Below are 12528 nucleotides of genomic sequence, written 5' to 3'. Positions count from 1 at the left end.
GATAAGGAAACAGAATGGGAAAATGTTGAGGTCAAGATTAGATCAGCCATGATCTTATTAAATTGTGAGGAGGATCAGAGGGCCAACTGGTCTCCTCTCCTGTTTCATCTGTTCTTCTGTTGTATCAGTACTGTTTTGTTATTAGCCTGGGACATAGTGGTTAGCACAACAATTTAAAGTGCCAGCTTTAAAATCGGGGTTCAGTTCTGCTGCTGTCTGCAAGGGGTCTCTACATTCTCGCTGTGACCGCATGGATTTCCTTTGGGTTCTCTGGTTTCCTCTCGCGTTCCAAAGATGTATGTAACACGCTGTAATGGCTTCTCTGTAATGTTTCACTGCTAAGGCTAATGAAATAGCTTCTCTCTAATGTTCACTGCTGAGGTAACGGTTTCTCTGTAGCAGCAATGTTTGGGTTATGGCTAGAGATGACAGGACTGTGGTTATGCATGTTAGCCAATCAGGATTTTGTTGCTCTGTCTCGTGAATCAGGAAGGAGAATTTTGTGGGCTTTTGCTGGGAAGAAATGAGGCGAGAAGACATGAATGGAAAGATTTGGTAGACCGCCAAACATTCGGAGTGGACTCGGAGCGAGAGTCCGAAGGGCAGCGACGATCGGAGGAGGTCGATGGTGAACGATCGACTTATTAGTGAGCTCCAACTTTGCGCAACAGACTGTTAATAAGATTAGGCCATTTTTTTTCCTTTTATTTTGTTTCTTTACTAACTACATAGTCAAAGTAAAAATTACAAAGCTTAATCGTTTAATCGCAAAAAAAAAGGAAGACATGGAGGAGTGTCACAGTGATGGTTAATACAGTACAATGATGAGATCAGTGGGTAACAAATGTGAAGTATAAGTAAAGGGGCAGGGTCCGTGGCAGAAAGCAAGAATGGCAAGGGTAGTGACAACGTGCAGTACAGTAGATGAAGTGTAAAATCAAAGAGGTACAAGTACAGTGCAGACTGGGCACAGTACAGGAGTTGGACAGTGAGAAACACAACGCTATTTATACAAATTGCCTTTTAAAATTTCCTCTTGAATTTGAAGAACTGCAGCTGAACCCCACATTATAGGATGGTTGTGTTCCTAGAAAGTTATTCGTATTGTAATTTTCAGTCAGATGAAGGCGTATCATCTGCAAATGCTTCAAGGAATGTGAGTTGAAAAAGAATAATTTGTGTTGATTTATTTACTTTTTCTCCATACCAGTCCTGCAAGAGAGAGTTTTATTCTGTATCGCAAAATTTTGGATAGTCACTTATGAATTGTGTAAAAGCAAAATTCTATTACCAAAAGCCATAATACATTGGTCATCTGTAAAGTATAATCATCCACACAGATGCAGGGCGAGTACATTATAGTTTGAGAACTCTTGCATGAGCTAAAAATACACTACAACATGCAAATTATTCTGTTATGGTAATTATTTTATATGAAATAATGTCAGAATATTAATATAAATAGAATGGTATAGTCGCAAACACGAGGAAATCTGCAGATGCTGGAATTTCAAGCAACACACATAAAAGTTGCTGGTGAACGCAGCAGGTAGAGACCTCTCGTCAGGACTCAGCCCGAAACTTTGACTGTACCTCTTCCTAGAGATGCTGCCTAGAATGGTATAGTCCTTCTGTTTCCATGTTCTTTTGTGTAGTTCAGGATATGGGACTTCAGTAATGCTGATAAACACTAGAGATGCTGGAAATCCAGAGTAACATTTTGGTCTCCGTCTGAAATGCTGACTCTTTATTCCTCTTCACAGATACTGCCTGACTTGCTGAGTCCCTTGAGCATTTTGTGTGTGCTATCATAATGCTAATATCCCATTTTCCATATGGAAAATTCATTTCAAGGGCTCCGCAACAAGTACAGTGATCACCAGCCCGAATCAGGGTAGAATTTCTATTAACTCCCGAGCCTGTGTAATCATTCTTTTTATATCTACCTTCAGTTTTGCTTAATGTTTGCAACTTTTTGCAAAACTTTAAAATTGTGATTTGATTTTGTGTATATTAGGACACTGAAAAAGATTCCATTCCTTATTTCCACTAATTACTTCATCAACCTTACTGATCCTTAATTTTTCCACATTAGTTCATACTAGTGGTCATTCCCATTCTGTGTTCCCTATCACCACAGCCATCCCTACCCTTTGCAGTTCTTCCCCATTTTCCAAAGGCAGAAACAGGTTGTTACACAGCGGTCATTTAGTTGTTTAGAAATTACTTAGAGTGGCGGGGTAGAGATATGTCTCAAAAAAAGGAGGTGTAAGGTGCTCTTTTCCTCCTGATCCTGCAGATCCCTCTTGAGCAAGGTGTAGCACCTGCTTAGTCCCCCCACCAAAATCAGGGTGACCTGAAGCCATGGGAGCAGGCGGTGGATGGTCCAATGAGCAGCTGTACAAGTCCTGGTTATGTCCCAGCTGACGCCAGGCCAACAATATCTGAAGAGTATTGATAACGGCAGGGATCAACCGTCCTGTAAAGGCACTACCCAGAAGAAGAAGGCAATAGCAAATGACTTCTGTAGAAAGATTTGCCAAGAACAATCATGGTCAAAAACATAATTGTCCACAATGTATAACACGGCACATAATGATGATGATGATTTAGTTCAAGGCTAACCTCAGGAAAGATATTACAACACGTTACCAAGCAGTTTGGTTCATGGAGAAGGTGGCTAGGAAATTATTGCCAAGAGTGAAGGGAGAGGCAGAACTGAGAAATATGCAGCAATTATAAATTGACTTCTTCAGTAACAGCTTCAAAATAAATCACCTCCAGTCCCTGATTTCATACTGTATACTTGTTAACTCCCTCCACAGCTAAAAGTGGGCTTTCATGGATCGGGTGATATTTCTAATCTCTTTACAAACACTGCAGTTTTTGACAGATTTCCCCCAACTACCATATTACCTCAGTCTTCACACATTTCTTGGAGGTGTTCCCACATCTCCAGACTGCTGTTGCCCTCAAAAATATTCAAACATTCATATTTCCAGCACAATACTAATGAATTTACATGAAAGATATTGGTAGATTGTGTTGTTAAACAGGGCCCGGGAGGTTGGAGAACCAGCTGCATGTAGCTTAAGGGAAGTATATTGTTTATAACTGCAGTGGAGCAGGTAATCAATCTATGGGAATGATTAAAAAAATCTAATTTAAATTATTATGGATTTCTTTTTAGAGATAAGAATGTTGAGTTACTCTTTACAGAAGATGCCAAATACATCTTGGAGGGGAGGATTTTCAAATGGGTCCTTTGGGTTTCTTGTTTTGTGGCTGCCTGTATAGATGAATCTCAAGGTTGTATAATGTATACATACTTTGATAATAAATGTACTTGAACTTTGAACTTTTGAACTTCGACATGATCCATGTGATTCTTGTTTGCTATGGGAAAGAGGGAGCAGTCACTGGGTTTTAATCAAATTCTGTCATTACAGTTCACGTTATCATCTTTAGAAGGGCCAGACACAAAATGCTATGTTTCTGGCCAAGACCCTTCTTTGGGACACCTTTACAAGGGTATGCTTGGGAAAATTCTTGTAAATCTTTGAGTCATTTCACACTTTTTTTAATGGAAGGAGAATATGGGGAGAAAAATGTAAAAGACTAATATAGAAACATAGAAAATAGGTGCAGGAGTAGGCCATTCGGCCCTTCGAGCCTGCACCGCCATTCAGTATGATCATGGCTGATCATCTAACTCAGAACCCTGCACCAGCCTTCCCTCCATACCCCCTGATCCCTTTAGCCACAAGGGCCATATCTAAATAAATATAGCCAATGAACTGGCCTCAACTGTTTCCTGTGGCAGAGAATTCCACAGATTCACCACTTTCTGTGTGAAGAAGTTTTGCTATTTTTATTTATTTAAGTTTTATTTGTTGCGATACAGCATGAAATCCCCTGATTTAATCCCCCAATTTAATCCTAACCTAATCACGGGACAATTTACAATGATCAATTAACCTACCAACCGGTATATCTTTGAGCTGTGATAGGAAAATGGGAGCGCTCGGAGCCAACTCATGCGGTCATGGGGAGAACATGCAAACTCCTTACAGACAGCGAAGAATTAAACCCGTTTGCTGGTACTGCAAAGCTGGTACTGTACTATGCTACCATGCCACCCCCATTATGTAAGTGAATGCTTAAAAATTAACTTACTGACTATAACATGTGTGCTTAAGTTAAACAAATATGAATGTCTTTAGAGGGATTTAACCCTAAAATCTCAAGCACAGTGTCAGGAGTTTACATAAACCAAGCAGACAGGTATCCAAATAAGTAAATGCTTAAAATTATTTGGAAACCTGTACTAACTTCATTGCTTTCGCTGAAAATGTCATATTTTGAACAGTTTCTCTGTTTTAATGCAGTCCTGGTCAGGATGTGACCTTGGACACAATGATGTGTGGCTTTGGCGGGATCACATCTGGAGGTAATGCACATTTGTTTTCCATTACAAGGAAGGAAGGCATTTGATTTTCCCTGGGGATGATGAGGCTCCTTTAGAAAGAAATTCAGAGTGTCTTAGGATATTATGGCAGAAAGAGACTATCCATCCCATTCTGCTCAAAAATGGAATTTAATTAAACTCTGTTTTCCAGTTTTTGTCCCATAGTCCTGCAGGTTATAACATTTCAAATCTTCATCTGGGTATTGTGGCTACTAAAGCAGGTCAAAGGCTAGGAATCCTGTGGTGTGTAACTCACCTCCTGACTCCCCGAAGCCTGTCCACCATCTACAAGGCTCAGGTCAGGAGTGTAATGGAATACTCTCCACTCTCCTGGATGAGTGCAGCTCCATCAACACTCAAGAAGCTTGACACAATCCAATACAAGGCATCTCACTTGATTGGCACCCCTTCTACAAACATCCAATCCCTGCATCTTGGACCAACAGTTGCAGCAGTGTGTACTATCTACAAGATGCACTGCAGCAACACACCAGCGTTCCTAAGGCAGCACCTTCTAGACCCATGATCACTACTATCTAGAAGGACTAGAACAGCAGATCCTCGGGAACACCACCATTTGGAAATCCCCCTCCAAGTCACTCACTATCCTGACTTGGAAACACATCACCGTACCTTCATTGCCGCTGGGTCAAGATCATGGAGTTCCCTCCCTAAAAGCACTGAGGATGTACATACACCTCAGGGACTGCAGTAGTTCAAGAAGTCAGCTCATCACCACCTTCTCAAGGGCAACTAGGGATGGACAATAAATGCTGGCTTAGCTGGCGATGCCCACATCCCATAAATGAACATGTAATGCCCTGGCTCATAATTTTTTACTGTTATGCTTTTCTGTATTTGATTTTTGTGCTGTTCTCTGCAAGCTGCTTGATTGGGTTACTGTTGAAGATAAGAGATAGGAGAATTGTGTGCCATCCAATTAGGATGGCTGGATTAAGGGGAGGTTTCTCTGGTTTCTCTGGTGAGGGACATTAAGCTTGGGCTTGGGGCTTTTGTTAAGGGGAAGAAGAGAGAAGAAGCTGGAGAGAAGAGGTTGTAGGATTCGACCCGGAGTGGGGCCATGTTTCGATGAAGCCTGGGGTGAGATCGAAGCAGGATCGGCAAAGGTGAAACTGTGAGCTCCAACTTGTGCACATTAGACAGTTTCATTAAAATGGGCCCTTTTCCTTTGATGCTCTTTCTTTACTAACCCTTTAGTCTAATTAAGAATTATAAAGCTAAATCTTTTAATTGTATGCGGTGTACTGTCTGTCTGAAGAAGCTGCAGAAGATCGTGAACACGGCGCAGCACATCACACAAACCAATCTTCCGTCCTTGGACTCACTTTACACCGCACGCTGTTGGAGCAGTGCTGCCAGGATAATCAAGGACACGACAGACCCGGCCAACAGACTTTTGTCCCTCTTCCCTCCGGGAGAAGGCTCAGGAGCTTGAAGACTCGTACGGCCGGATTTGGGAACAGCTTCTTTCCAATTGTGTTAAGACTGCTGAACGGATCCTGACCCGGAGCTGGGCTGTACCCTCCAAATATCCAGACCTGCCTCTCGGTTTTTTTTTGCACAACCTTACTTTCCATTATTCTATTTATGATTTATAAATGTAAATTTTTAATATTTACTATCGATTTGTAATTTAGGGAGCGGGAACCGCAGAATCAAATATTGCTGTGATCATTGTACATTCTAGTATCAATTGTTTGGCGACAATAAAGTATAAAGTATAAGTATTTTGTGGCACTTATTTGTAACGGTAACAAATCATGCAGCATCCACACAAGCAGAGGTTTCGGGGTGGGCTCACACCTCAATCTCACGCATTTAACGGCGCTGGAAATTGTCTTCACTAGACTTACGCAGCCGATGGAACTGGAGTATTTCAAACAAATTTTAAAAAGCTGAATTAAAAGAGGGCTGCTGCCTCCATTATCCTTTCAACCACTAAGTTGTACATCTTCTCGACAGTTGTCCCCATCACTCACTGAATTATTTCTTTTCTCTCTCAAGTCCCCTCTAATCCTTCTACCCATTAGTTTAAGGCTCTCCCTCTCCACAAAGGGAAATGGATCTTTTCTGTTACTGCTTTGCCCTTGGTCACTTACAATATACGGGTGTGAGAGCATCATTCACTATTTGGCTTCATCCTGCAGCTTTGGTTCTGCTCATCTGAGTTGTAACCAAAAATGAATTTCTTTCCTAAACATGTGTCTTGGAGAAAAATATTCAATGGGTCTTATCACAGGTGTAAAGTGCACTCATGTAGAAAAATAACACAGAAAATGATGGAGGAACTCAGCAGTTTGGGCAGTATCAAGGGAGGGGAATAAAGAGCCGATGTTTTGGATAGGAACGGGGTAGACATCAGAAGGTGGAACAAGGGGAATGAGCACAATTTTGCAGCAGAAACCTAGTGAGGGGGAAGGTGAGTGGTTGGGGCAGGGGGAGATGAAGTAGAAAACTAAGTTTTGGCATAGGGAAGGCAAAAATATTTACAAGTATCTCCTCGGGATTTTTTTTTATTCGCATGGATTATAAAGCATTCACTTCTCTCTTCACTTCAACAGTTTTTGTGAACTATATCTGAAAATTACACACCTTTGAAAGATTCCAGATTTTCTGCCCATATGATTTTGTAAAATTAAAGAAAAATAATACTAGAAGGTATTGACATAAGCTCTAACTTAGGGAGTTCCAAAATTAGATCAAAGTTTTATGGAAATTCAATGTCACACATGGATAGACTTCTGCAGAGCATTCATCTACTGAGAATCAGCTAGAGGAATACAAGATCCGTATGCTGAAGAAGGAGGAATGCATGGGAGAGCTAATCAAAACAATTCAAACTGATGCTATAAGAAGCATAGAAGGAGAATCAATTGCTCGGAACGGTCACTTTCTAAAGATTACTCATCAGTAGATTTCCAATTCAATACGTTCTAAGATGTCACATTGCTTATCGTAGGGTACAGGAGGATTAGAGCATACATAAGCCCAGGGTTAAACCACCAGTTTGACAAATAGTCGGGAGTTGTTCTGAATGTAAAGAGGAGGGAGCAAAGATACCTCACCTCATTTTGTCTTGATTCTTTCAAGGTAGCTGTGACACATTTGGTGAATGGACATCAATAGTAATGTCACTAATTTCCTTATATAAGATGTTGACGGATCTTCTTCATGATTCTTTTAGTCCTTCAGACAACAATCAATCCAAGCATTTCAATGCAGGCGTTTAGAGTGAATACAATTTTCGAACAACATTTGTTGGCTGACACTAGCGCAAGATAATAGAATTTTGTTGAGATAACACACAAGTAGTGTATGCCATATGTGGTTTCTATATGCATGGAGGAATATATTTGATATAGATTGCTGCTATAACAGTGCACCAGACTGATTTCTGGGATGAAGAAATTTCCCTACAGGAATAATGCCTTTGCAAGATGGATATGTTCTTTACAGTCCTGACAATACAGGTTTAGCACATTTAAGATGCTTTCGAGTTTAACGGGATAGATACTTGGAAACTGCATCCTTTGGCTCCAGAGTCTAAAAGTTGGGGGTCATTATCTCAGCATAAGATTTTGCTCACATAGGATCAAAATGAGCAGTCGCTTTGTTTTCCAAAGCACTATGAACCTTCGGAATTCTCTAACTCAAAGCGGAATGCAATGGAATTTTAAATTCCAAAAGGATTCAAGGGCAGAGGAATAGGATAAGGAAGTGGAACTAAGGCTGAGACCTGACTTAAATCTTATTGAATGCAGGAGTGGGGAGTAAATGGAAGGAGGGTGGGTGTAAGCGGCTCATTCTTACTTTTTAATGTTTAATGTTCTAAATAATTGTTTAAACATAGATTAGTGATTTATAAATAAATCTCTGGAAAATTTTGAAGTTACTAAGTGATGGAAAGGAGCTTTCTATAACTTGCAGATGCAGGAAGCCATTGTGGGATCCTTGTCTTTTATGACCTCAGAGATTCCAGCATTTTATACATTTTATCCAATTTTCAATGGCCTCAGCTTTTTTTAAAGGTATTTTCATCAAATTTAAATGAATATTCATATAAGTAGTTAATGGGTATCATCTTGCAGTCAAAAAAAGTGATGGCTCATAATAATTGCTTCATTAGTGCTGTGATTCAACAATGTGGTTAGGTGGCTACATTTAGTCAATGCTCTGTTAACAGACAGTGACATATACCTAAACCAAGATGCTTTGAGCATTATAGAAATCCATTTCAGAATACAGTCCTTTGTGTCCATTCTGGCCAAGAAATGGAACTAATTCTGTGACACTGACTTTCCAGTTCTCAATCTGTGACTTAAAGTTCAGATAAGTATGAGACAAGTTTTGGTCTCCACATCATTGAATTCCACTTCTCTCTGTGTGACTTGAAAGAGAATATTGAGATGGCCGTGCTTCCAGGTTAAATGTATTCCATTAAAGAAATCATAGTTTGGTGAAGGGATCCAATCACAAACAAGAGAAGATCTGCAGATGCTGGAAATCCAAGCAATACACACACACAAAATGCTGGAGGAACTCAGCAGGCCAGGCAGCATCTATGGAAATGAGTACAGTCAACATTTTGGGCTGGGACCCTTCGGCAGGACTGGAGGTAAAAAGATAAGGAGTAGAATTAAAAGGTGGGGGGAGGGGAGGGAGGTGTGTGCTTGGTGACGTGAATTTATTGATAACATTTAATTACTCTTTAATTGATTAATTAATTTACTTATTGTTTATATTTAAATAGCCATATATTTAGTCAAATTTTTCATGTTTCACATTTTGTTTGAGAATAAACTACATGAATTTACAACTTCATTTGTTATTCAATCCAACACTATCTTCCTTCATCGGCAATACCACAGTGTCAAGACACTGAGAACAATACAAATATATTCTTAATTGTGAAGTCAAGCAAGATTTGTGTGGTATTCAGATAGATAAGTGATAAATAATTGAATGCCTTCAAGATGTTTATGAGATTTATACAGATTCAATTTTAATTTTACAAGCTTGTTAGCACATAGATATCTGTCTACCAATCCTAACTAAGCTGATGGGCTCTCTGAGAGCGACAAACATCAGACTGCCAAGTTATGGAATTATTTTTTTGACACTGAGGTGATAAGATTAGCTTCAGACATGAGAGTTTATTTCTGGTCAGACAGACCCTGCCACATTGGGGATCTTTAATTCTAGAGTACTGTACAAAAGTCCTAAGTAGATATAAAAAAAAATTCTGTAAAGCGATTCCAGTCCTGATGAAGGGTCTCGGTCTGAAATGTCGATTGTACACTTTTCTATAGATGTTGCCTGGCCGACTGAGTTCCTCCAGCATTTTGTATGTGCTGCTTGTACAGCAAGGATGCTTTCAAAAATAGTCAAATGAGAAGTTTCTAATTATGAAAAAATGAATGTTTGGAAATATAAATTCTGCTCTTTTCTCCTGACACAATGATGCAGAAGACAAAAAATAAGCATTTAAAACAAAATTTATGTAAACATTCCAGGGTGCCTAAGACTATTGCACAGCTCTGTAGCTGTCTGGATGGTATTTAACATTGGTTGCAAGGTTGAAATGGTAGGCCGCTATTTAATTATTTTACTGTTCTTCAGATAGAAAAATAAACAGAAATATGTTGCTGGATATATTCAACAGGTCAGGAAGGATCTGCAGTGTTAGAAATTAAGTTAATAAGTCATGAGGTGCTCCCAATGCAGAAATGCATTCACTTGCAACTCGAATATGGATGAACCATATATTTTACTTTACAGCTCTGCTACGGTAACTTGCTGTCTAAGGCCACCCTGATCCAAAATGATGAGCTTTCAGATGGCAGCAGGGTCTTAGAGTCATTGTCATAGCATCATACAACATGAAAAATGGCCCTTCAGCCCATTCAGTCTATACCGATTACCGTGCCTATCTATAACAACCCAATTTCCCAGCACTTGATCCGTACCTATTCTATACCATGTCATTTCAAGTGTTTGTCCAAATGATATTATGTAATAACATTTCAGGAGATCATCCAGTTGGGACATAACAAGCTCCACCAAAATAAACAACTGAAGCAGAACAATAATGCTCACACAGATTTTGCTGGGCTGATGAACATTCGGCATTTTTACGTTTTAGTTTTCCAGTATTAGCAGTCATTTGTCTTCCCACAGACACAGAATGTTCTGAAGATGCTGTCTTGTTCAACACACACAGAATGCCGGAGGAATTCAGCAAGTCAGGCAGCATCTATGGGGGGAATAAACAGTCGACTTTTTATGCCGAGACTCTTCATCTGGATCTCACGTTGAGGTCCTCCAGCATTCTGTGTGTGTTGTATTAGTCTCCCACTGTGGTTTGAGACCCTGTGCAGGATCTGACCTGGTGCAGAATCTGAGGGCTGATGCGTCAACAAACGATTCTCAGCAATTCTGAGTTCTGACAATAAATCTTCGATACCACAGTGTGAATAGTTTAACTCAACTGGTCCTTCTGACTTCTTATGAAGCAATTAGACCTATCTTCCTTGAGGTACTTCACAGATTCAGTTTATGTAGTCCTCTCCCATACCATGTTCTCTCCCTGTTGGTATATGCAAGGATATGGTGATATGCAAATCAGTTCATCTCCACACACCATTGAGACACTGAGCTTAACACTGATAGATGAGTGAAACATTTGCCTGTACATATTTCAATAGAAATAATATATCTTACTTTGATTTCATCAACAAATATGGTCAGTTCATCAATTCATTACTTCACGTTGCTTTAGTTACAATTTATTTTACAGTATATTGGAAACATCTCTGAAGCATTATGACCTTCCTAATTCAGTAATAAAGCTTTAGCGACGGATAAACTGATGAGAGGCAATGATGATTCTTTCCTTGGATTAGGTGACAAAGAGAGATACAGTAAAGTATGCAATCTAAAGTACTCTTTCAATAATATAATCTCTACCAATGCTGATATGAACTATTTATTTCAGGTGATGTCTAGTGTCCATTATATTTCATAATTTAAAACATATACGTGTTGAAATTGAACACATTTATCAAACTTAGCGTCAAACCTACTGCAAGCTTGTTTCCAATTTAGCTCCTCTAATGAAACCAGTAATGTGCAGCACAATTAATGCCTAGATTATGGGACTAGTATTCATAATAATTCATCATACTGAAGTCGTCTCTTTAATCAGCCTCTCTTTTCCCATCCTTCTCATCAGTAACTCTTTGCTCTTTGTTCATAGACTGGTAGTTATTTCGACTTCAACCATAGTTTCTTGACAGATGAGCCTGATTGAAGGAATAATTAATTATTCCTTTTAGCCATATCTTTAGTTACTCTCCTTTACCTTTTTAACCAACTTTTTACAAACCTCTCAATAATGATAAAAAAATTAATCTCATAATAAATTACTCAAACATAAGGTATATTTGAAAGAAACGAGATAAAGTAGAACTTTAAAACGAAATTACCTTTTTTTGGGATGGAATACTCTAAAATATTGTTGAACAAATTTATAAAGCTTAGCATAGGTCAACTATCGTTTTTTTATATATATGTGTGTACTGGATGTCCAAAACATGTGTTATTTTGTTAATATTCTGTATTAAAGAGAAATGTTAATGCTTCACATATTTAATAATGAATAAATAGCTAAAATATATATTAGTACCCCTTAGAGAATAATTGTTTTGTTGTTTTTCTGTTTACTTTATGTATATATATATATATATATGTGTGTGTGTATATATATATATATATATGTGTGTGTATATATATATATATATATAAATACATTGGGTGGATTCACATCTCTACAGAAGAGGCGTAAGGCGCTCCTTCTCTCCACTAGCCTACAGGTCACCATTGGGGAAGGTATAGCACCTTTCAGGGTCACATGAAGCCATGGGAGCGGGTGGTGGATGGTCAAATGAGCAGCTGGTGCATTTCACAAGTCCTGGTTATGCCAGGCAGACAGTCTCTGAAGAGCATTGATAATGGCTGGGGTCACCCATCTTGTAAAGACA

General features: G+C 39.1%; 1 protein-coding gene across 1 annotated transcript in view; it reads right to left on the bottom strand.

Annotated features, from left to right (window-relative positions):
• Window positions 1–12528, bottom strand: part of csmd2 (CUB and Sushi multiple domains 2) — a 2031293-nt gene that overhangs the window by 67371 nt on the left and 1951394 nt on the right. The gene's annotated exons all lie outside the window — the stretch shown is intronic.

This window comes from Mobula hypostoma, chromosome 26, assembly GCF_963921235.1.
Source record: "Mobula hypostoma chromosome 26, sMobHyp1.1, whole genome shotgun sequence".
In the NCBI taxonomy this organism is placed as follows: Eukaryota; Metazoa; Chordata; class Chondrichthyes; order Myliobatiformes; family Myliobatidae; genus Mobula; species Mobula hypostoma.
The sequence above is the reverse complement of the archived record's forward strand: the minus strand, read 5'-3'. Positions and strand labels throughout refer to the sequence as shown.